Consider the following 23,877-nt stretch of genomic DNA (forward strand, 5'->3'; position numbering starts at 1 on the left):
TCGAAATCATTTGACCACTTGTTCAACAAACGTTATTGATACATTTTTGAATTAAACTATTATGGTCTGGATCTACGAATGTTGAGTATTATTTACTATAAGCAGTTCAGAAAATGTTTTAATCAACATTTTAATAATAAATCAAAGTATTAAATATTAAAAAATATATTAACAATTAATTTTAATTAAACCCTTCATCGTATTAATTCCTCCCTCCCCATCTGGTACCCATGTGAATCAAACAAAAATACACAAAGCACCCAACAAACAAAACTGGTAATGAAAGACCCACCGACCCAAAGAGAAAAGGAAGGAAACAAAAAAATTAAATAAAAAAGAAAACCAAACGTTTACTGACATAATTTCGATAAAAAATCAACAACAAAAACACAACAACAGAATACTAAAAGAAAAGACAAAATACCAAATAAAAGAAAAAAAAAGAAATTCCATTAAAAGTAAAAGTCGCCACCAGCTCGACTGAATGAGGCATCATCATAGTATGGCAACAACGACACAACAACAACACGTTTTGTTTAAATACCACTTTTTGTTGGTTGTTCTTGTGCTTTTTACATTTACTCTTTGTAAGCGTAACCAACCAATTCTACTTTAGTCATCAAATTATTATTAGTAAAATTACGTACAGCAGACTATTTTGGTTTAGTGGTCAGTAAAAATGTAAATAATTTTGAGTTTTTTTTTTTTGCTATATTTGGGTGATGAAAAATAATAACTCGTTTTATTATGTATAATTTAGAGAATAAAATAGGGTGTGGTGGAAAGTGCAATAGATTTGTACAACCTCTGTCATTTTGGTTAAAGACCGTGGATTTGGTCAAAAATGTGTATCATCGAAATAATTGTTTTGGACCCTTCGTAATGGAAGACCAATTTACTTTGAAATAATATGGAGTGAATTGAGCCATGTCCATAAAGTTAGGCGCCAGCCATAATAATTCTCGAAGGATGGACCATCACGATCCAGTCCTTCTAGGCAACATAGCGGCCAATGGACCATGGGGCCAAAATAAATTCTGAGAGTTATGACCGTCCGTAATTGCGGTCATGACACCCAATTTATTTTGGTAACCGTCGATTTCGCCAACTATGGACTTTGCAGAGTTACAGCAGACGTAGTCATCCCAAAAAGGGATGAATGGGTGCAGGACAGAGCAATTCCGGAAAGCCCAGCCATTTTTACCGATGTGTGGAAGATGGAAGGAGAAGGAGATCTGGTGTGTACAAGCTTAGTGACAACTGCGGCGTTTTTCAGGCAGAAGTTGTTGCAGTGTTGGACATTTTAGAGGTTTTAATGGGACTGCTTTAGAAGCAATATGGTTCAAAATTGCAGATTTGTTTTAAAAACCTGTGGTAGAGTTGTTGCTCGACTAACTCAACAAGTTATACTTTAAGAAAACAGTTGGAATTTGGCAGGACAAACTTTGACATAAGGTATAAAAGTCAATTAGGTAGGTAGTCTCATAATGTAGAACTACATACCTGGGAGGAGAACAACATTGAGTAAGTAGTCCAGGCTGTGGGAAGACGAGAAAGAGACTTAAATGATAAAACACTTTCTCCGCCGCACAGTGGTTCAGAAATTGATTTTTCTGGCCATAGATTGTTAATTTCTATACGGGATTTGATAGCTAACATATTGAAACTAGTAAACCAAAATGCTCTTAAAGACGAAAATTTCCCCCAATTTTGGAAATTTCTGGAGAAAGAAATATGTATATCACGGTGCGCCTTAACTAATTTTAAATGGAAGGTGCTTACACCTGTAAAGTTTTTGCAGATTCTGAAACTAAAATGCTCATAGATGAGAAATATCAAGAATCAAATAAATCGCGATTTAAGTTCACATTTTTAGGGGTTCTTTAGGTTTTCAGATTTTGCTTGGAAACCGCGAGTCCTATGTAAATGGGCCTAAAGAAAATGTTGTAGCTGTGAACATTCTCCACTAGATTGACCTTTATGACATTTTCGTAGGTTTTACCGTTTTTGAGATATAGAAGTCCAAACTGAGATAATGCACTGACTGTATCGCCTCCTTATAAAACAATATCATGCTCAGTGCGCCTTAACTAACTTTTGATGAAAACCGCTTACACATGAGAAGATTTCGCGGATTCTGAAACAGAAATGTTCATAGATAAGAAAAATAAAAAAAACAGTAAAATTTGCCGGAGGGATTTTTAAATAAATCGCGATCAAAATTCACTATTTTAGGTTTTTTTAGGTCTTCACGATTTTGCTTAGAAACCGCAAGTCGTATCAAAATGGGACTAAAGAAAATGTTTCGCTGTGAAAATTCTCTACAAGACTGACCTTTAGGTTTTTTCGTAGGTTTTACCATTTTTGAGATATAGAGGTTCAGTTCAAATTTTTAGGTTTTTATCTTAAGTCTTCAAGATTTTGCTTGGAAACCGCAAGCCACATCGAAATGGGACTAAAGAAACTGTTGAAGCTGTGAAAATTCTCTACAAGAATGAATGATTTATTTTTTCCTAGGTTGTTCCATTTTCAAGATATATAAGTTTAATTTGGGAAATTGCAACTCAGTACGTTGTGATGGTTACAACGTAATAATGAAGGATCGCACCAGATGTGGAGGTGTTCAATACAGACCTATCTCGCTTGAGCCTGCCTCTAATGACCCGTACATGGAATGTATCGGGGTAGCAGTCAGGTGTGGAACTGCCGAGATAGAGTTGCTGAACGTATACATCCCGCCGAGAAATAGCTGTATCTCAGATTATAAGCCTGACATTAGCCCGCTTTTGGAAGGTCATAATCGTCTGGTCCTGGGGGTCTTTAATGCGCATCATGAGATGTGGCATTCGGCCCTCGGAAACGACCAGAGAGGTATAGCGCTGGCTGAACAGATTGATAGCTCTACGTTTTGCTCGGTCAATGAGGACGCCCTTACCAGAATTAGAGGAGCGTGTCGCAGTTCGCCAGACATAACCATCGTGTCACCTGGTCTGACAAATGACGTCACCTGGCAACCCGTCATTTCCCTTGGTTCATACCATCTCCCCATAATTGTCTCCATCAGCAGACCACCCGATTTCCTCACCTCTGAACGCCGCACATTCGTCAATCATGGGAAAGCTGATTGGCCGAGTTTCAGAGAGTTCACCAATCACCGCTTCAGAGAATTGCCCAATCCTTCTGATGATCGGGTAGCAGAAAGGACGTTACGAGACATCATCAATGCTGCAGCCGCTCGCCATATACCTGCTGGTCGAATACCCGAAGTAAGACCAATTTCCCGGCAGAGGCGACGGGATTAGCAAATAAGTGTGATGAGCTTCGTCGAACCAACCCCGACGACCCCAGAGTCAGGGAGCTGACATTGGAAGTTAACAGGCTGGTCGACGAACATAAGCGGAACAAGTGGTTAAATCATCTGAAGAGTTGCAACGATTGTTTGTCGAGCACCCCGAGAGTGACAAGGGGGAAGAGAAGAGTGTTACGTCGCATTAGATCTCTTCCTGCCGAGGATGAACCACCACAGTTTACAATGGATGTTGTTGCGAATGCCATCAGGAACGCTAAATCATCAAAAGCGTTGGGCCCTGACGGAATTTCCATGGTAATGTTGAAACAGCTGGATCGTACAGGCCGATTTCGCTTTTGCCCCCTGTAGCGAAGACTCTTGAGGCCTTAGTCCTCCCCAGCATTAGAAATAGCTATCAAGTTGCCGATCATCAGCAGGGATTCCGTAAGCAGCACAGCACGACAACAGCGCTGCACGCCATCTCCACACATATTTGTCGAGGACTCAGTAATTGAGAACAGCGATTGTGGCGCTTGACCTATCAAAAGCCTTTGATACTGTCAAGCACTCCACGCTGTTCGAGGACATCGAGCAGACAACCCTCCGGCCAAGTCTGAAACGTTGGATAATCAACTATATGTGTGGTCGCCAGTCGTATGTGGAATTCAGGAACAAGAAATCAAAGCCTCGTAGAGTGAAACAGGGAATTCGCCAAGGAGGGGTGATATCTCCGGAACTGTTTAACCTCTACCTTTCCGGTATTCCGCCCCCTCCAGACGGCATTGAGATCGTAACGTATGCGGATGATTGTACGATCCTGGCGTCAGGTACCTACCCTGATGACATCTGTGGGAGACTGAACTCCTATTTAACCGATCTTACCACCTTTTTCCACGCGAGGAATATCCGCCGCTAAATCGACGGCCACTCTGTTCACCACATGGACGGCGCAGTACAGAAGAGAGTTGAATATCAGGGTCGATGGTAACAGAATTCCGACAACAAACTGCCCCAAAATTCAAGGGGTCACATTCGACACCACTTTCACTTCATCCGCGCATGCCACAGCTATCTGCGATAAACTGAAATGTCCTCAAGTCCCTAGCCGGCAGCACTTGGGGTGCAGATAAAGAATTCTGTTGACCACGTATAACGCGATAGGTCGGTCTGTGGTAAGCTATGCGTCGCCAGTTTGGTCCCCGAATTTATGTGACACGCAGTGGGATAAGATTCAAATTTGTCAGAACGCCGCCCTGAGAACAGCAACAGGGTGCCTCCTCAAATCTACAGTGGACCATCTACATGACGAGGCAAAGATTCTTCCAGTACGACAACATAATGAGATGCTATCGTTGCAGTATTTGCTCGGGTGTTACCGTGAGAGCCATCCCAATCGCCATCTCCTGGCCACCGATACACCCAGGCATATCAAGAAGGATATTCATGCTCTAGAGACGACGGTCCAACAATATAGGAGAGAACCTCTGGATCAACGGGCATATCAGGCAGGTTTGAACAGCATTCACACGGACACAGTTGCTAAGACCATAAGCAGTTATTGTGTCATCGGAGCACATCCCTCTCAACTATCCAAACTTTTCGGTTTATTTATTTAATGCTATTTTTGTTTAGCTAACACATCATTTTCAGTCAAAACTTAAAATAAGAAATGTTTAAAAACTATTACAAGTCCTCATCATTTTTCTTTGAAGGTATATTATATCTCACAAAATTATGGAATTACAACTTTAACTTTTTGAAAATCCTTTAGTAGCACCTTTAAAAAAACTTCTTGTACTACATTAAGTTTTGTTCCTACTATAGACTATAACTTTAATTTGAAGATAATAAATTTAAAGCAAATGTTGCAAAATGTTTGCAATTAATGTTGGGTAATATAATTCTTACAGTCCGTTATTAGTATATAAAATTTCCCGGGAATTTCCGGTATTTAGAAGTGAACATTTTTTCTTCTTTCAAAAATATTATTGACAAGTTCACAAAGTTTTCTCGATCACGTAGCTTATAAAGTCAAATATAGTCTCCAACATGTTATGGAAATAATGTATTTTTTATTACTAAACTATGTTTATATTATTTATTTCTTGTTTTTGTTTTTTTTTCAAAAACAAAAAACCTGAAACCTGTTTTCTTTATAGCCTTTGACCATAAATTTGTCAAAGAATAAAACTAAACACACAAGAAGAAAATAAATTATTAATTAAATGCTAATCATATGCATATCGTTACAACGTGCCTAAATTCGATATTTGAAAAACTTTCCCATAAACTGCTTAACATTCAAAACCATTTTAGAAAATAATAAAAAAAACTTATTTTGAATTCGGCCAAAGACCTGTTGAATTCTTTTAAATGTCACCAGCAGCTCAGCATTATAAAAAAAATAACTAAAAATATTTCCAGCAACAAGATTTGTTTCTTTCATTTTTCATAAGCATTATTTTTTTTCAAATTTATATACAATTTAAAAAAAATTATGTATAAAAACAAAACAACCTATAATGATGGTCTATTGAAAGTAATTAAAAATGTTAAAATAGAATGTATTTATATGTCTGTTTGTTGTATACCGTATGTACCAACTAACTTAACACCTATCTTAAAACAAGCTTTTAATTATAAAAAATAATTTTAATTCCAGCTTAACTGGGATATAAAACAAATTGCCTCCCGGTTTTGCAATGTCTGGACTTTGGTCAAATTTCTTGATTTATAAAGTGTGGATTAAAAAAAAGAAAGTTGAGTTGAATTTTTGGTTATTGGTTTTACGTTTTTTCGTTCTGAAATCAATGTCTTAAAATAGAAAGTTGATTTAAGAATAAATTGCGTCAAAGCCGCAAAATGACGTGCCTTATTTCACGTCAAGTTGCAGTTGCTAAAAATTAATATTGTATTTTTTTAATTGTTTGAAAGTACAATAAGTATCATGCCTTGAATGAGAATTTTTCCAAATATGTGTACATAAAAACCTTCGTACCCTTATGAGCCAAACGAAAAATATTCAAGGTTTCTGATGTACAAATTCTATCGTGTTGGGGTCCATGGACAACGAAAATACCGTTGGTTTGTTTGTGTTACTTCGCTTTTCGATTTTACAATGGTAAATGTAGTAAAAACAGAGTTTTTAAGTTTTTCAACTATAAACCACTGCCGACAGGGCACACAAAATTCTGAATATTGGCATCTTTTGACAGTGTGTTAGTAAGGTTGTATGCACGCATGCTGCAAAACAAAAACAAATTAAAACATTTGCTCTCTTTTGTGTGCTCTTTCGTTGCCTTCGGGTCGTGTGTGTGTGTGAATTGCCGAAAAACTTCGTAACTTCAATAATACCAAAGAACGGCATTGCTTTAAACGGATATAACTTCTTTTTCACAACAGATTCTAATGATCTTTTTTTCTTTTAAAGTGATAAATACTATATTTAGAACAATCCATTAACTTTTTAAGTGGTTAATGGTTAGTGGTTGAAGTGTGAAAAAATAGCGCATCAAATACGGGAAAATTCTTTTCCTCGTGCTCTAGGCCGCACAGTGGTTCAGAATCGTTTTTTCCTGCTCAAAATTTCTAAAATTTCTTTCTAACGGATAGAGATATTTTCATGATACTTTTTTCGACAGATATCACAATCCGTCTTCCGGTGGTTAAATTCTGTCTAGTAGTTGTAGAGGACCTGAAGGTTAAAAATAAACTTTTGAGTTTTTTTTACTATTTTTCATCCAAAGGATAGTGTTTTTGTTATTTATTTTTTTACCTTCCCATATATTAAAAATGGTCAAATTCCCGTAAATATATGAAAAAACAAAAAAAAAGAAAATCTAAAAAAATGTTTTGAAAAAAAATTTTTAAAACAATTTTATTTTTTTTTTCAAAAAATGTATATCTTTTTTTAAAAATTAAAATAATGTTTCTTTAGTTTTCATAAAGCTCATGTACTTAGAAATTGTCGATTTGTGTTAAAAATCTGTAATTAATATGGGAAAGGGTATAGAAAAAATACACATTTTTACGCATACTTTTTTTACCCGTACTTTTTAATGCTAAAAGTAGTAAAAAGACGATACGCTTATTAAAACGGTTCTGAAGGCAACAATTTTACATACTTGATAAATGAACACAATATCTGTTATAGTTTACAAGAAAAATCTATTTTTTTATCTCCAGAAATATGCAAAAATTATGCATTTTTCAAAATTGGAAATTGGAAAAAAATCATCTTTAGAAGCACGCCAACACTTCATAATATTTTGACCAATTTTTGGTTTCCTTAATTTCAATATGTCTACTATCGAATCTTATATAAAAATTAACTTTTTTCGATTTACTGAAATGTTTAAAACTTTAAATTCGCATCGATCTGATTGCCTCGCAAACTGAGGATTTTATACAAGTCGTATGAAATAAAGAGAATTATAATATGTTGCGTTTTGTGTCATCTGTTTACAGTTGTAAGGAAATTCCTTAAGTCCAATTTCAGTACGAAAAGGTGATAAGCCCACACAAAATATATATTTTGAAAGTAATTAGGTTACATTGCCAAAAAGCAGCCTACATATTTAGATACATACTTACATATGTTCCACAAACATCCCTGAAAGGACAAGGGAGACTTCTCTCATATCAATGAATGCACCGCGATTCATATTAGCTCAATGATATGGGACCTACTGTTTATCGCCGAGTCCGAACGGCGTGTCATAAGACACAACTTTGTAGAGAAGTTTTACATGGCTAAAATATTCAGGAAATGTCGCCAACATTACTGAGAGGTATTTTGCCACCGCTGAAAAATGTTTGATGTTGCCTGGCCGCGGAATCGAACCCACGAACTTCAGCGTGCAAGGCGGGCGTACATACCATTGCACCACGGTGGCACCCAATATTTAGATAATAATCTGATCATATTTAGCGGACCCAATGGACTAAAAGAGTTCATAATAATTATGAGATTACTAGTTTAAGTACACTCGATTATAGAAAATAATCTTCTGCAAGCCGTAGAATGTTTTTCTTTTTTCTAAAAAGTTTCTAAAATGGACTTACGACGTTTTTTTTGCGAGAAAGAGAGGGAGAGATGATATACAGATACAAGTGATTAATGGAGTCGCTGAATTTAGATATAGGTATACACTCCGATACCGGAAATAAATAAGTAAAAAAGCTGAAATTACCATATTCTCAAAAAAATTTTTGAGATGTGGCTACGGACTGACCGGTGGCGAAAATTATTTATATATTTTAAGACTGTGGAGTTTTTTTTTTTTTGTTTGGAAGTTACATATTACAGGATATGCATTAGGGCGGGTTGGATTTTAATATTAGATATATTATGGGGTCCAAATTACCTATAATTAGCCATACATGCAAACTGGAGCAATACCAAAATCTGGAGCGATTTTCATACATTTTTGTAGGTTTTTTTTTTGCCACAACAATGAACTGGTAAAGTTTTTTCATCGATTGGAAAATAATTGTGGCCTGTAGAGCGATTTCCTGAAACCCCGTCTTTGGCCCCCAAACGAAGTACACGGTGCGCCTGAACTAAATGTACATATATGAAAGGTGCTTACACCTGGGAAGTTTTTGCGGATTCTGAAACTACAATGTCCATAGATCGCACTTTAAATAAATTGCTTGGAAGCCGCAAGTCCTATGGAAATGAGCCCAAGAAAATGTTGTAGCAGTGGAAATTCTCTACAAGATTTATAGTACGTTTATATATAACTGGATTTAACAAACCGACTGGGTTTCAAATGTCAATTCCATTGCTTATATTTCAAATAAATCCTCATAAAGAAGGTTATGATATTTTTTTTCTTTTTTTTTTCATGCTGTCAGCTTGCAAACATTTTGTTCTGGTGTTTTTTTGGGAAGAATACTAAAGAATTCAGGTTTTCACTACAAAAATTATCATTTCAAAAACTTAAAAGCCAATAGATAATTCCCTTCGCCGGGATGAAATCATGATTTTGGTAGCGATCAGTAAGTTTTGCAGGCTGTCAGTGCGTTTTGTAAACATTACTCTCTGTAATAAAGTAATGATGAAGTTAAGCCAATGCACAGTGGATCAACCCATTGGCCAAAAATAAAAAAAAATTAATGTCAAAATTTTGGTACAACATCTGGCAACTCTGATAGTTATGACATTCACCTTTTTAAAAATATATTACTTTTTGTTTCATTCAAAGGGGATCTGGTAAAAAAAAAGCTCCAAAAGTCGGAACGTTTGAGTAATATTTTTTGTTGTGAGTACAACTTACAATTTACGTGCAAGTAAATATATTCAAAATATCGCGTAACTAATACGTATAGGAAAATATTATAGTAGATTTTGAAGGAGGAGGTAATAGCTTAATTTTCATTAAAAAATAGTGTTTTAGAGTGTTGTGGAATTTTAGTTAGCTGCATATTTACTTAGTGTATTTTGTAATGCCAATTCGATCATATAATTAAATTTGACCTCAGGTTTTGGTCATGATGCCCACCAGTGCCCACCGCGGGAATAATTTTCCAAAGTAGGTTATGGGTTTAAGATTATTCAGTACTAAAATCAGCTGCCATCTAGAGCCAGACTATAAATGGTGGGTCGCTGACTAGAATAGCGTTTCTATGTATATATTAGCGTATAACTCTGTTATCTGACCACGTACATTAACATAATTGGCATCAGTGGCAAGATGAAGAAATCTTCTTCCAAATTTGTCTTACGTTGGCGGTACGTGCCTTCCAGGAAGAACGCTATAAGATCTATATTTAAAATTTTACCAATTTTCAGACAAAAATGTTGATTTTTTTAATCAGCTAAATTGGTTGGATTTTATGTTGTTTTGGAGATGGTTTTGTTTCCCCAAGCCTATTTTTGCATCATAAGATAATCGGGACCTTTGTTCATGTCATTTTGTATTAACAGCATAAAACAATTTGACCCCCTCCAGAGGGGAAAGGGGGAAGAAAGTTGCGCTCGTAGTTTCTTAAAACACTCTTCGCAGCGACACAAAGCTGTAACCGTCGCATTGGCTTGGTTTTTACACTCTAAACATTTTTGGCCACTTTCTCCATACAAGTGGATCCACTGTTCAATGGGGGAATACTCCAGACTTAAGCATTTTATATGATATCTTCGTAGGTTTTACCGTTTTTGAGACATAGATGTTCAAATTGGAACAATGCACTGATTTTATTGACTCCTTATAAAAAATGTTACGAACGGTGCACCTTAACTAACTTTAAATGGAAACCGCTTATATATATAAAAAAATTTTATGTAGATATGTTACACGCATCCAACACTGAGATTAGTTAGAACGAATGTGAAACTGTTATTTAAACATAAATACGTAGTTAATACAAAGCAAAGATAAAGCTGTACTACGCTGCAAAGTTAGCAGTCCTTTTTAACGGACAGTGGCAAAATCCACTACCGTACATTTGTATGGGAAATTGGTGATTTTTACAATTATGGATAAAGTAAACTTACAACACCACTGTCCGTTTAAACGGAAACCCAATTCCGGGAAAATTATAAGATTTAAGAAAAAAGTTATTTATTAAAAAAGCTTAAACATTGAAATAAACTAAATTCAATAAAAAAATTTAACATTCTCAACAAAGTTTTTTCTGGCGCTAAGTGGGTTAAATTTCTTATGGACTTAAGATGAGGGAAATCCGGATTCAATTTTGGAATTAATGATTTTGGAAAGTTGCTGACATATGGGGGCATTATAGAAACGAGTTGTATATCATTTGTTGATATTAGGGATGGAAAGAAAATACAGTACAATAGTACTTTTTTCAGTACCATTTCGCCATAAAAAGTACCGAAGTACCCCCGCGGCCAATTCAGTACCATTTCACATACTCTAGCCCCACAAATTGAAAAACTAAAAATGCAGAATCCACACTTTGCTTCCAATATTAAAACTTTTTTATATATGCAAAATGCATGTACCTTCATATCGGGAATATACCAAAAAATTAACCTTTATTGATCATTTTCTTCGTGGAGCTCTTCCACCCATTGAGAAACCGAAATACCAAGTTACAGTCACTAAAGTAGACTAGTCATTTAAAAGGCTTCACATCGAGCGGTATATTAGTACCTTCCAATATGAGAAGTTTCAATACCTCTTCTATGTGCTACATTAGTTCTGCCAAACTATCGATAGTTCGACTGTTGCTTTGATTACTGACGTAACACGAAGTTAACACGAAGTTATAAACGATTTTTGACAGCGATCAAAACGAAAGTTGGACTATCGATAGTTTGCCAGCACTAGCACTATATTAAAACATGCATCAATACACACATTTGTCTATACGAATGTTTTATACCCATGTTGAATACAAAATACCTAGTTTCAGTTATTTCTATGGAATAATGAGCCTATACCTTAAAAATTCTGAAAATCAGATAGTTCTGTTTTTGTTTTATCAGAACCTTGACACAGTGCAGGTCAACGTTCTGATAAAACAAAAACAAAAACATATTGTGTGAGTTTTGTAATGAAACGAAGACTAAATACCAAAATTTCAACAATTTTGGTATGATAATATGGGTCAAACTTTCAAAATATCGAAATTTGTCAGGAACCGGTAAAGGCTCCGTTGCATATTTTTATGTGTCGCAAACGGAAACAAAGTTAATTATACCCTCCACGAAGGTATAACAATATAAATGATTTTGCAACATTCCTCAGATTTCATGATATAATCCTTTGTTGTTGTTTTTTTACTGAGTAAAGTTTTTTTTATTTTTTTCAATTAAAAAAGTATGATTTTAGTACTTTTTGGAATTTTTAATTTTCCATCCCTGGTTGATATCAGATAAATTGTATGAAATTATTTTGCAAAATCAATTTAAACATTACAAAGCATATTTCTGTAATAATTGTTAGTAAAAATTTTTAAGGTATAGCTCATATTTTTTTTTCAATATTACTATCAAAATTTGCTGATTCACAAAATACACTGTATGGGCTGCGAAGATTTTCTTAAATGATTGGTAGAACATTCTAAGATAAACTTAGCTTTTTTGGTTAATTTAATAAACAAATATTTACCTTTTCTATTTCTTTTTTTCAAATTGCAAAAAATCCAAAACGCGTTAGATTATATGTATGTGTGAAACGGCAGCAGCTGCAGCAATCAAACAGGATGTTGGACACAATTGAAAAACTGTCTAAATAGATTTTTCTGAGAGAGTTAGTCGAACTTTTTTTGTTGGCTTTTGTACTATTTTTTCGACGTTTAAATTTATTTTTGGATTTTCTGGTTTTCCGTTGTTGTTGTTGCTATATTTAAATATATTGTAAATATATTTATTTTTCTTGCATTATTTCATTAATTTTTTGGTAATATATGTATATTTTAATCTCGTTACATCTAATTTGTGTTTGCGTCGTGTATGTGAGGTTGTAATCACTTAATAATCGGTGTAATGGGATATTTAAGCATTTTTATAAGTCTTTTTTCATCAAAGATTTTTAATTATTTGTTTTTTTTTAAACTATTCCAAAAAATAAATTTTGTAAGCGTTGGCTTTCTTGTGATTTGTTTTTGTTTTTTATGTCGTTAGTTAATCAACACTGAAATTAAATGAAGGAGGAAAAAATACAAATATGGATTAGGTAAGAATATTAATAATTTATTTCTAAACACTTTGCTTTTGATTATTCTAAACACTTTTTTTGGGAAAATAATAATTTTTAAATCACTTTTTTTTTTTTGAAAAACGGAAAAAATTCTTTACATTTTCAATTGTATCCGGCCGTATAAATTAGTGTTTATTTGAATTCGTATGGCGGCTATTGTGTTTTCAAGCGTTTAAGTTTCACAACACAACAATGAATGTCAACGTTAGGCGTGCGACTAAATATTGGCGAGTTAAGCCATTTAGCTAAGCTAAGTTTAAACATTAAACGAAACAACGGCGACGCCAACGTTGGCGACGATGGTTTCGGTAACAGCAGCAACGCACAGAAAACGAGAAACCTCTTCGATATCGTTGCTGGTATGGGTTGGAAACAAATCACAGCACTGATCTTACACTAGCGCACTTTCTTACTCCGGCGGTGCTCACTCTCTTCGAACACATGCGACGGCACGACGGCGGCAAGGACAGATCACATATCTTTTGTCAACAAAAGCTCAACGTTACATTAACGCACCATTGACGTTTGTACGTACTCTCACAAATAGCATGACAGGTAAATTGCCTCTTAAATTAACGCTTACGACGACAACATAGAGCGTCAACGCAACGCCTGATAAAATGGTAAACAGACAATCAAACTTATCACCAGACTTTGTTCGGACAACAAGGACGGACTTTTGCTGGTTTTTAATCGGTTTGCTTGTCGTTAAGCCACCAAAATCAAAACAAAAAAAACCGCGCACAGTTTCGTTAATTTAAGAACGTGTCTTCTTTGGGAATATACCTGCGACTATACGTCTACAGCTCCACTCACCTAATGATCGTAAACATTTCCCCCCAAATGGCTAGAAGCTAAAGACTTGAAATGAATATTGAGGCAACAATTTGTGTATGGTTGAATGTTGGAGCGACCGAAAGACCGAGCAAGCGTTCGTTCGTTCGTTCAGGTGCATTATGTGTGGCTGTGTGTGACAGCAACATTTCTAGAGGTAGTAGATATTGACCGGTGTGATCAGCAAGACAACAAACACATTCGATTCCAACAAGATTTCCGTGTAATTATGGATTGACGCAGCAGCCACCACACCACACATCAGACAACGATAGCAACAACAACATAAATATGTATATCGTAATATATATGCACATATGTATAGATAAACATTAACTAAAAACAATCTAAAAACACAAACTGGATTTTTTCTTGAAACACAACACAGCAGAAAACACGATCCCCACTTAGAATTGTAAATGCAGCCTCAACAGTCGATCGATCGATTATTGATTGTTCAATCTACCGACCGATGACGCTAAGTATAAGCTCCGTATACTATTTCCACATGATCATCTATGGAATTTTGTTGTTATTTTCCTATTATTACCGTGAGGTTTAAGGGGATTCCCTTTCCGACAATATTTACGGAAACACAGACAATGCCACAGCTGACAGTAAACAATGTGAACAACAATGTTTTTCTTGTAATCTGTCTCTGAACTATGGATATGAAAACACAAGTATGAACGGCCATAAGTAACTTTTTGTAACCTTCACCAGGAACAGTTAGTTTCCTTTCGTTTATGAAAGTATGTACTAAACTCTTCCTCCTATCCCTTGAAGGAGCAGAATATCTCCCTAAATACTCCCTTTAAAGAGGTCGTATGGGGCGTCATGGACCAATACCTAAAAATTTCCGAACACAAAATATTAAATTACAACAATCTCGGTTAGAAAATTTTACAAAGAAACCCTGGAAATACTTGGAATTGGACAATACGGGCTAGACTTAATCCTGGATATATAATAATAATAATAGTAATAATAATAACAGTAATAATTATAATAAAATAATTATAATAATAAAAATAATTATAATTATAATAATCGTTTCACAGAAACATCCCGGAAGGGACAAGGGAGACTTCTCTCATATCGAGTGCACCCCGATATTAGCTCACCCACAGTTAATCGCCGAGTCCGAACGACGCGCCATAAGACACGTGGCTAAAATACTCACAAAATTTCGCCATCATTGCTCAGGAGTATTTTGCCACCATTGAAAAATTTGATGTAGGCTGTCGAACCCACGACCTTCGGTGGATATATACAGATAGGTTTTTGGCGAGTACGTTTTCTATCTTCCGTGAACACAGAATTCCAATGGACAACCAATTCGGTGAAATCCCACGGCAGTGGGTTCTTTGTACCTGATTGACCCGGAACTACACAATATCATTGTTTCGGTCAGCGGCTGTCACCTCAGTGTACATATGTTTGTATTTGTTTCGTTTTTCTGTGTTAGGAGCAGCTTTTCCCGGAATTCCTACTCCGAATCCTTTTGGTCCGTGCCGGGACGGAGAAAAACCCAGGACCAATATATTTGTGCTCGCTTTGTCACATTCGCATCTTCACCCACTTCCAGCCTTCGGTGAGATGCAATAGATGTCAGGAGTGGGTGCATCTAAGGGGTTGCTCTGGACTTGTCCACGCGAGGGACTACGGCAGGGACTATGTTGCTGCATGCTGTGTGAATATAGTCCCCAGTGTGTCGTCATCGGATTGCGAAACTCCCTCGTCGTTTGATTATGAAACTCCCCCGCAGTCCCATCGAATACAACTGCACATGCAGCCTTTAACACCAGCCGTTGTTGTCCCAATCCCGAATAATGCATCCTGTTTGCAATTTAATTGCAATGAACTCCGGGGTAAGATCGAGGAAATATTGGATTTCATGAGTCGGAGGAATATCAAGGTCGCTGCGATGCAAGAAACCAAGCTCAACAACAGCTGCAGCTTACAACGTGCTAAGGAAGGATCGCACCAGAAGTGGAGGTGGGGATTAGCTTTGATATTACACCAGTCTGTCCAATACAGACCTATCTCGCTTGAGCCTGTCTCTAATGGGGTAGCAGTCAGGTGTGGAACTGCCGAGATAAAGTTGCTGAACCTATACATCCCGCCGAGAAATAGCTGTATCTCAGATTACATGCCTAACATTAGCACGCTTTTGGAAGGTCATAATCTCCTGGTATTGGGTGACTTTAATGCGCATCATTAGATGTGGCATTCGGCCCTCGGAAACGACCAGAGAGTTACAGCGCTGACTGAGCAGATTGACAGCTCTACGTTTTGCACGGTCAATGAGGACGCCCCTACCAGAATTAGAGGAGAGTGTCACAGCTCGCCAGACATAACCATCGTGTCACCTGGTCTGATAAATGACGTTTCCTGGCAACCCGTCATTTCCCTTGGATCAGACCATCTCCCCATAATTATCTCCATTAGCAGACCACCCGATTTCATTACCTCTGAACGGCGCACATTCGTCAATCATAAGAAAGCTGATTGGCCGGGCTTGAGAGAGTTCACCAATCACCGCTTCAGAGGTCTGCCCAATCCTTCTGATGTTCGGGTAGCGGAAAGGACGTTCCGAGACATCATCACAGCTACAGCCGCTCACCATATCCCTGCTGGTCGAATACCCGAAGTAAGACCAAAGTACCCAGCAGAAGCGATGGGATTAGCAAATGAGCATGATGAGCTTCGCCGAACCAACCCCAATTACCCCAGAGTCAGGGAGCTGACACTGGAAGTTAACAGGCTGGTCAGCGAGCATAAGCGGAACAAGTGGTTAAATCATCTGAAGAGCTGCAACATTGGAGCCGGTATAGGTGAATTGTGGGGAAGGGTTAAGTCATTCTCGAACCCTGGAAGAAGGGAAGATAGGACCTCAGTCACGTTTGGCGACGTTACGTTGACTGACCCAAAAAGGTGCGCAATTTATTTCAATCGACAGTTTGTCGAGCACCCCGAGAGTGACAGGGCGAAGAGAAGAGTATTACGTCGCATCAGATCTCTTCCTGCCGACGAGGAACCACCACAGTTTACATTGGATGATGTTGCCAATGCCATCAGGAACGCTAAATCATCCAAAGCGTTGGGTCCTGATGGAATCTCCATGGTAATGCTGAAGCAGCTAGATGAGCCGGGAGTGGAGTATCTCACTAAAGTTCTCAAATTGTCGCTATCCACCCTCATTGTTCCCGAAGTGTGGAAAATGGGCAGGGTGGCCCCACTACGGAAGCCCGGCAAGGATGCCAACAAAAGTGAATCGTACAGGCCGATTTCGCTTTTGTCGCCCGTAGCAAAGACCCTTGCGGCCATAGTCCTTCCCAGTATCAGAAATAGCTATCAAGTTGCCGATCAACAGCATGGATGCCGTAAGCAGCACAGCACGACAACTGCGCTGCACGCCATTACCACACATATTTGTCAAGGACTCAACCAGAGACGACCGTGCGATAGAACAGTGATGGTGGCGCTTGACTTATCAAAAGCCTTTGATACAGTCAGGCACTCCACGATGTTTGAGGATATTGCTTGAAACGTTGGATAGTCAATTATATGTGTGGACGCCAGACGTACGTGGAATTCAGGAACAAGAAGTCCCAACCCCGTAGAGTGAAACAGGGAGTTCCCCAAGGTGGGGTGATATCTCCGGAACTGTTTAACCTCTACCTCTCATGTATTCCGCCCCCCTACAGACGGCATCGAGATCGTAACGTATGCGGATGATTGCACGATCCTGGCGTCGGGTACCTATCCTGATGACATCTGTGAGAGACTGAACAACTATTTAACCGATCTTACCACCTTTTTCCATTCGAGGAATATGCAGATTTCCGCCACAAAATCAACAGCCACTCTGTTCATCACATGGACAGCGCAGTTGGGAAGAGAATTGAATGTCGTGGTCGACGGTAGCAGAATTCCGACCACAAACTGCCCCAAAATTTTGGGGGTCACATTCGACACCACTTTGACGTCGTGCGCGCACGCCACAGCTATCTGCGACAAACTGAAAAGTAGGAACAAGGTCATCAAGTCCCTAGCCGGCAGCACTTGGGGTGTAGATAAAAAACCTTGTTGACCACGTATGACGTGATAGGTCGGTCTGTAGTAAGCCATTCGGCACCAGTCTGGTCCCCGAGATTATGTGATACGAATTGGAAAAAGATTCAAACTTGCCAGAACAGCAACAGGGTGCCTCCTCAAATCTTCAGTGGACCATCTACATGAGGAGGCAGAGATTCTTCCAGTAAAGCATCTCATTGTGTTGCTTTACTGGAAGAATCTTTGCACAACCTTCAAAATACAGAAAATTGGGAGGCACTATTCTATGAGGGCTATATGCAGACATGAGCCTATACCGACAAATATCAGATGGAATGTTTTATACCCCCAGCTAAGACAAAATTTAAGCCATTTTGGTGGGATGTTGAGGCCGCAACCATCAAAATACCGAAAATCAGTAGGAACCGTACTATGGGGGCTATATGAAGGCGTGGACCTTTACTGAAAAACTGCAGGTGGACATTCTTTACCCCCAATGAAGATTAAGTATCACATTTTAGCCATTTCGGTGGGATATTGAGGCTAAAACCCTCAGAATACCGAAAATCGGGAGGTACCATTCTATGGGGGCTATATTATGGCATGGTGCTATACCGACAAATTTCAGGTGAAAAGTTTTGTACCTCCAACGACGACTAAATATAAAATTTCAGGCATTTCGATGGGTTATTGGGGCTAAACCCCTCAAAATACAGAAAATCGGGAGGTACCATTCTATGGGAGATATATTATGGCGTGGACCTATACCGACAAATTTGAGGTGGAAAGTTTTGTACCCACAACTAAGACTAAATACCACATTTCAGCCATTTCGGTGGATTATTGAGGCCACAACCTTCGAAGTACCTCAAATAGGGAGATACCGTCATAAAGATGCTATATAAAGACGTGGACCTATGCTGACAAATTTCAGGTGGAAAGTTGTATATCAGAAACGAAGACTAAATACCAAATTTCGGTGTGATAATGAGACTAAAACCCTTCAAAATGCCGAAAATCGGGAAATACCGTTCTATGGGGGCTATATTAAAAAGTGGTCCGATATAGCCGATTTTCAATACCAACAATCCTAGGAGTAATAGAAAATTCTGTACCAAATTACAAAGCTCTATCTTGATAATTACGACTTAGAATTTTACCTTGATCAAGAGTACCCAGCAAAAAAAGTCCTCCCAAAATCATGAGTTTTGTAAGGGATTTTTGGCAGCCGTAACTACTCGCAAACCCCCTTTCTTCCCCATTATTTTTACAAGGGCATGTCGCACTCAGTTTGTAGTTATTTTATGACCACTAGAATAACTAGTTATTCTGTGGCCACTAGAAGTTGAAAAGTAAGTTGAAAAAAATTCTATTTTTAGAACAGTTGATGTGGAGACTTTTTTTTAATTTCATCACACTTCTTTACTTTTATTTTATTTTATTTTATTTCGCTTGCTGTGCGAGTTGAACACACGAACCCTCTGATTTCTAGCCAAAGACACTACATACTATGCCACGCACACGAACATTAAGGGTTGCTTAAGAACTTAAATGTGCAGTACACATGTGCACCACGAACTGGTATTTTTTAATTAAAAAAAACTCGCGTGCCGACAGTGAGCGTTGAACACACAACCCTAGGATTTATAGTCAGACACACACTCACTGTGCCACCGTCCTCATTACTTAGTGAGGAGCAAAGTAAGTAGGTTTGCCTTGTAATTTTTTTAAGAAGTATCCCATTACTTTTCAGATTACTTGTAATGGGAAAAGAAGCTTGTTTACATTACTTTGTAATGGGTTACGTAATGACTACTGGATCCGAATTTTTGCTGGGTATATATACTTTGTAGGGTCTCTGACGAATATTTCGATGTGTTACAAACGGAATGACAAATTTAATTATACTTTCTATATTATGGTGGAGAGTATAAAAATAATAAAGAAATATTTTTCATTTAAAATTTTCATAGAACTGGGGCTCAATTCTGTTTCTATTAAAATGTGAAATAAAAACGTTTATAAAGGAGAAAACTGTCAAATGAAAAAAATTATAAAGGAAATATTTTTCATTTGAAATTTTCATAGAACAAGAATCCAGCCCCAGAACTCCAGCTGGAAATGGAACTTTTTTTAGACATTTTTGAATATTTAACTTTGTACATTAGGCATAATAATTAAAAAAATATCATTAAATTTTAGTTATCGTCTTCGGAGTGGGAACATTTTTGCAGAATCGGTCATAAAATTGATTTTTACTAGTAGAACAATATGCCACTAATAGTACTGGAGTGGTATTTTCTTACTTAAAGCTCAAATGTACATAACTACATATTTTAATAACCCCTCCAAACAACAGTTCAGACTAAAAAAACTGATTAATTTCCCCGCTGTTGCAAAATTTGATTTCTAACGAAATAAAATAAACTTGCAACATCATTCAAGTCGAGCCTCCTGCCGAAAGAGCTCAAAACAAACACACAATAATACTCATAGTCAGCCAGTTACTTTGGCTGCAGACGCCAGCTATAATTACCGCCTTTACGTGTACATGTGCTCTAGAAAATGACCACAAAACACTAATTTTAAATCATTTTCAGCAACCATATAAAAACAAACACACAGCTTCCTCACATCTGCAGTACACTGTATTACCTCAACACCCTCCGCTTGTCGACTAGCTTCACATACAATTCATTTCGTTATTTTTGATTAAAAAAATGAACAACAAAGATTTTATTTATTGTGGATAAAAGACCGATGGTTGCGGCTCGTATACGGATCCACGATCAAGTAAAAGATTGAGCGGAGAGAGAAAGAGTGTGATTATATTTTGGAATACCCAAGAAAAAGCTACAACAAATAAAATTATTAATAATTTAGAAAAAAATGTCTACACCACAAATGTTTAGAAAAAACCTAACCATTGCTTAAGATTGTCGGCTAATACATATTAATAGAAAAAAAAACACCGACGTACATACATAAATAACTGTATAGGGGGTATAGACCTACAAACTGGAAATCCTTATTTAGGTCGAGAGGTATTTATGTTACGCATATTGGAGTTGGCATTCTTATTCCACGAATGTTTCTGATTATCGGCTTTTACATCTCCATATTCCTAAATTAAACTCCATTTTGTAAATACAGTGCAGCCACAGGAAACTTATTTAAAACAAGTTTAATTAGCTGAATGTTAATTAAACAAGTAAAAAAGTATCAGTCGGCTTTGTCGACCTATGTGGATTGAAATTTCCATCTACGGACAGATCGAATATACACTCCGGTTCATCTGAATGGAACCAACCAATATTTGTCTACAGATACCGTTATATCAGACGAAAGGAGAGGAATTGTAAATTATAATTTTGTGGACATGTAGAGTATATAGTAGCCGATATTTTCAATACCTAACATGTTTCACATATGCGTCATAACGGTACTTTTTACTCGCTTTATGAAAAAATGTCAAAATATTAGCATTTTTAATGGTTCACCAGGATAGAACCACCCTAAGAATTTACACAAATCCTTTGTTAGATGTGGTAAACTTTAACAAAAAAACTATTTTTAATTATAAATAAATGCCGTGAGTGTTAATTTCTTATCAAATATTGTGCAAAAATTTGTATTAGGGTCTTGAAATTTTATGAAAATCGAGGCTTAGAGCTCCAAAAAATATTTTTATGAAGAAATCGGTAGAAATAATTTATAAAGTCAAAATTTTATACTGAATTATGTTCAACATTTTCTATACTACAATAAAATTACAGAAAAGTTACATTTGATAGGTTTATGAGTCCGAAACAGAGGAAATATGGTAAAGATAATTCAAAATTCTACCTTTCCAATCCAAAAATTGATATTTTATCTCAGGAAAGTGAATGAAAATCGATGGGTTCCGCCCAGTTCCGTTGGCTGTGGACATCTACAGGTCCAAAAAATAAAGAAAATTCCACCGCCGAACGCTCCATGTCAACATCAAGGGCTTTGATTTAGAAGATATCGCATGACATGGAAAGCACAGAAACATAGGCGCTCTTTTTTGTATAATAACGAATCAGAAATATTTTTTCGTACTTATACTATGAGGAAAAGATGTGTGAACATCATAACCATCAAAATTAAACCTTTTCCTTTCGAAAAAATTAACGTCTGTCTTCCCCTATCGCTAAGCTGTTTCTTCACATCAAATGTCTTAGAACCTTTTGAAATTCCAAGGACTTGATGGTGACATGGAGCGTTCGGAGGTGGAATTTTCTTTATTTTTTGGACCTGTAGATGTCCACAGCCAACGAAACTAGGTGGAACACATCGATTTGCATTCACTTTCCTGAGAAAAAATATCAAATTTTGGATTGGAAAGGTAGAAATTTGAGTTATCTTTACCATATTTCTTCTGTTTCGGACTCTTAAACCTATCAAATGTGACTTTTTTGTAATTTCAATGTAGTATAGAAAATTTTGAACATAATTCAGTATAAAATTTTGTCTTTAAAAATTGTTTCTACCGATTTCTTCATAAAAATATTTTTTGGAGCTCTAAGCATCGATTTTCATCAAATTTCAAGACCCTAATACAAATTTTTGCACAATATTTGATAGCAATTAACACTCACGGCATTTATTTATAATTATAAATAGTTTTTTGTTAAAGTTTACCACATCTAACAAAGGATTTGTGTAAATTCTTAGGGTGGTTCTATCCTGGTGAATCATTAAAAAATGCTAATATTTTGACATTTTTTCATAAAGTGAGTAAAAAGTACCGTTATGACGCATATGTGAAACATGTTAGGTATTGAAAATATCGGCTACTATATACTCTACATGTCCACAAAATTATAATTTACAATTCCTCTCCTTTCGTCAGATATAACGGTATTTGTAGACAAATATTGGCTGGTTCTATTCAGATGAACCGGAGTGTATTTAGGGTCTTTTCAGAATTTTGTGGCCCTTTTGAACATTTGATTTTGCCGACAAAAAGTTAATTAGGATTAAAGTTAAAAAATGGTGCGGATAAAGTACTTAAAGGAATAGATCGACATAGCCCATTATGGATGTGGATCTAATTTTGGGAGTCATATCTTTTCGATAGATATGGCGCCCACTAGTAATTTCAGTGGGTCATCGTATAACTTTTGGACCAGTGTGCCAGGAAGCATGGGCTTGTCCACGGATAACATAATATCGCTGTAAACGGGACCACAACGAACAGCATCGGTACACACTGCCAAAGCACCTTCAGACAGACCCTAAACTGCACTTAGACCAAATCAGTTCGAGTGTTATCGTGCTCTCCAGCCACTACATACGGTGCCATAGGGGTTTTTTACACCTGTCGGTCTAAAGAAGTATGGACTTGCCGTGAAAAAACTTTTACCGTCGTAATTGAGGCAGCTGGCCCATTACAGAACTTTTGTTCCATAGACCGAACTAAGAAAAGATCTCCAATTCTCTCTTTTTAGTGCTTAGCTTTCTGGAATACCGCGCCTTGTCATCTCTTCATCCACTTGTTTGCGACATCTATTCTTTGGCCTGCCAATTCTGCGTGCACCGCAATGTGGCTCGAATTTATACGCCTTTTTAGCGGCCTAGCCAACGCAATCGCTGCATCTCTCAAACACGCCAAGCACTGCCTTATCTGCTTGCGCAAGTACCCAGGCTTCGGAACCATACATCAGCACGGGTAGTATCAGTGTTTTGTAAAGTGTTATTTTTGTTTGACGAGTTGTGGCTTTGTTTTTGAAGTGCTTACTTAGGCCAAAGTAGCATCTGTTGGCCAATACAATTCTTTTTTTTTTTATTTTACAACTGATGTCGTTTTTTTTACTACCTCAAAATTATAGGAAGCTCAATGGACGCATTGCGCGTCGACACCATCAACTTGGTCTTTTCGCCGATATTAAAATTATACTAAGCGATTATAATGCCAAAATTGGAAAGGACAATATCTTTGGCCCAACGGTCCAAAGCGGCAAAAAACATGGTAGTTAGCAGCACCAGATTTAAACATCT

General features: G+C 37.1%; 1 protein-coding gene across 48 annotated transcripts in view; it reads right to left on the minus strand.

The window, feature by feature from the left end:
- LOC141390114 (very long chain fatty acid elongase AAEL008004) overlaps positions 1 to 23,877 on the minus strand; it is a 150,309-nt gene that overhangs the window by 109,746 nt on the left and 16,686 nt on the right. For 4 of the 48 annotated variants that reach the window (XM_073962724.1, XM_073962699.1, XM_073962733.1 and 1 more), the window contains exons 2-3: positions 12,690 to 12,894; positions 12,370 to 12,600 (exon numbers count right to left, since the gene is read on the minus strand). The gene's annotated coding sequence lies outside the window, so the exon portion shown is untranslated. Of the gene's footprint in view, positions 1 to 12,369; positions 12,895 to 13,023; positions 13,928 to 23,877 lie in introns of those variants that run through there. The other 44 variants (XM_073962708.1, XM_073962690.1, XM_073962717.1 and 41 more) reach the window with 31 other exon arrangements.

Source organism: Musca autumnalis, unplaced genomic scaffold (assembly GCF_047663935.1).
Source record: "Musca autumnalis isolate F117 unplaced genomic scaffold, ASM4766393v1 scaffold_1, whole genome shotgun sequence".
Taxonomy (NCBI): Eukaryota; Metazoa; Arthropoda; class Insecta; order Diptera; family Muscidae; genus Musca; species Musca autumnalis.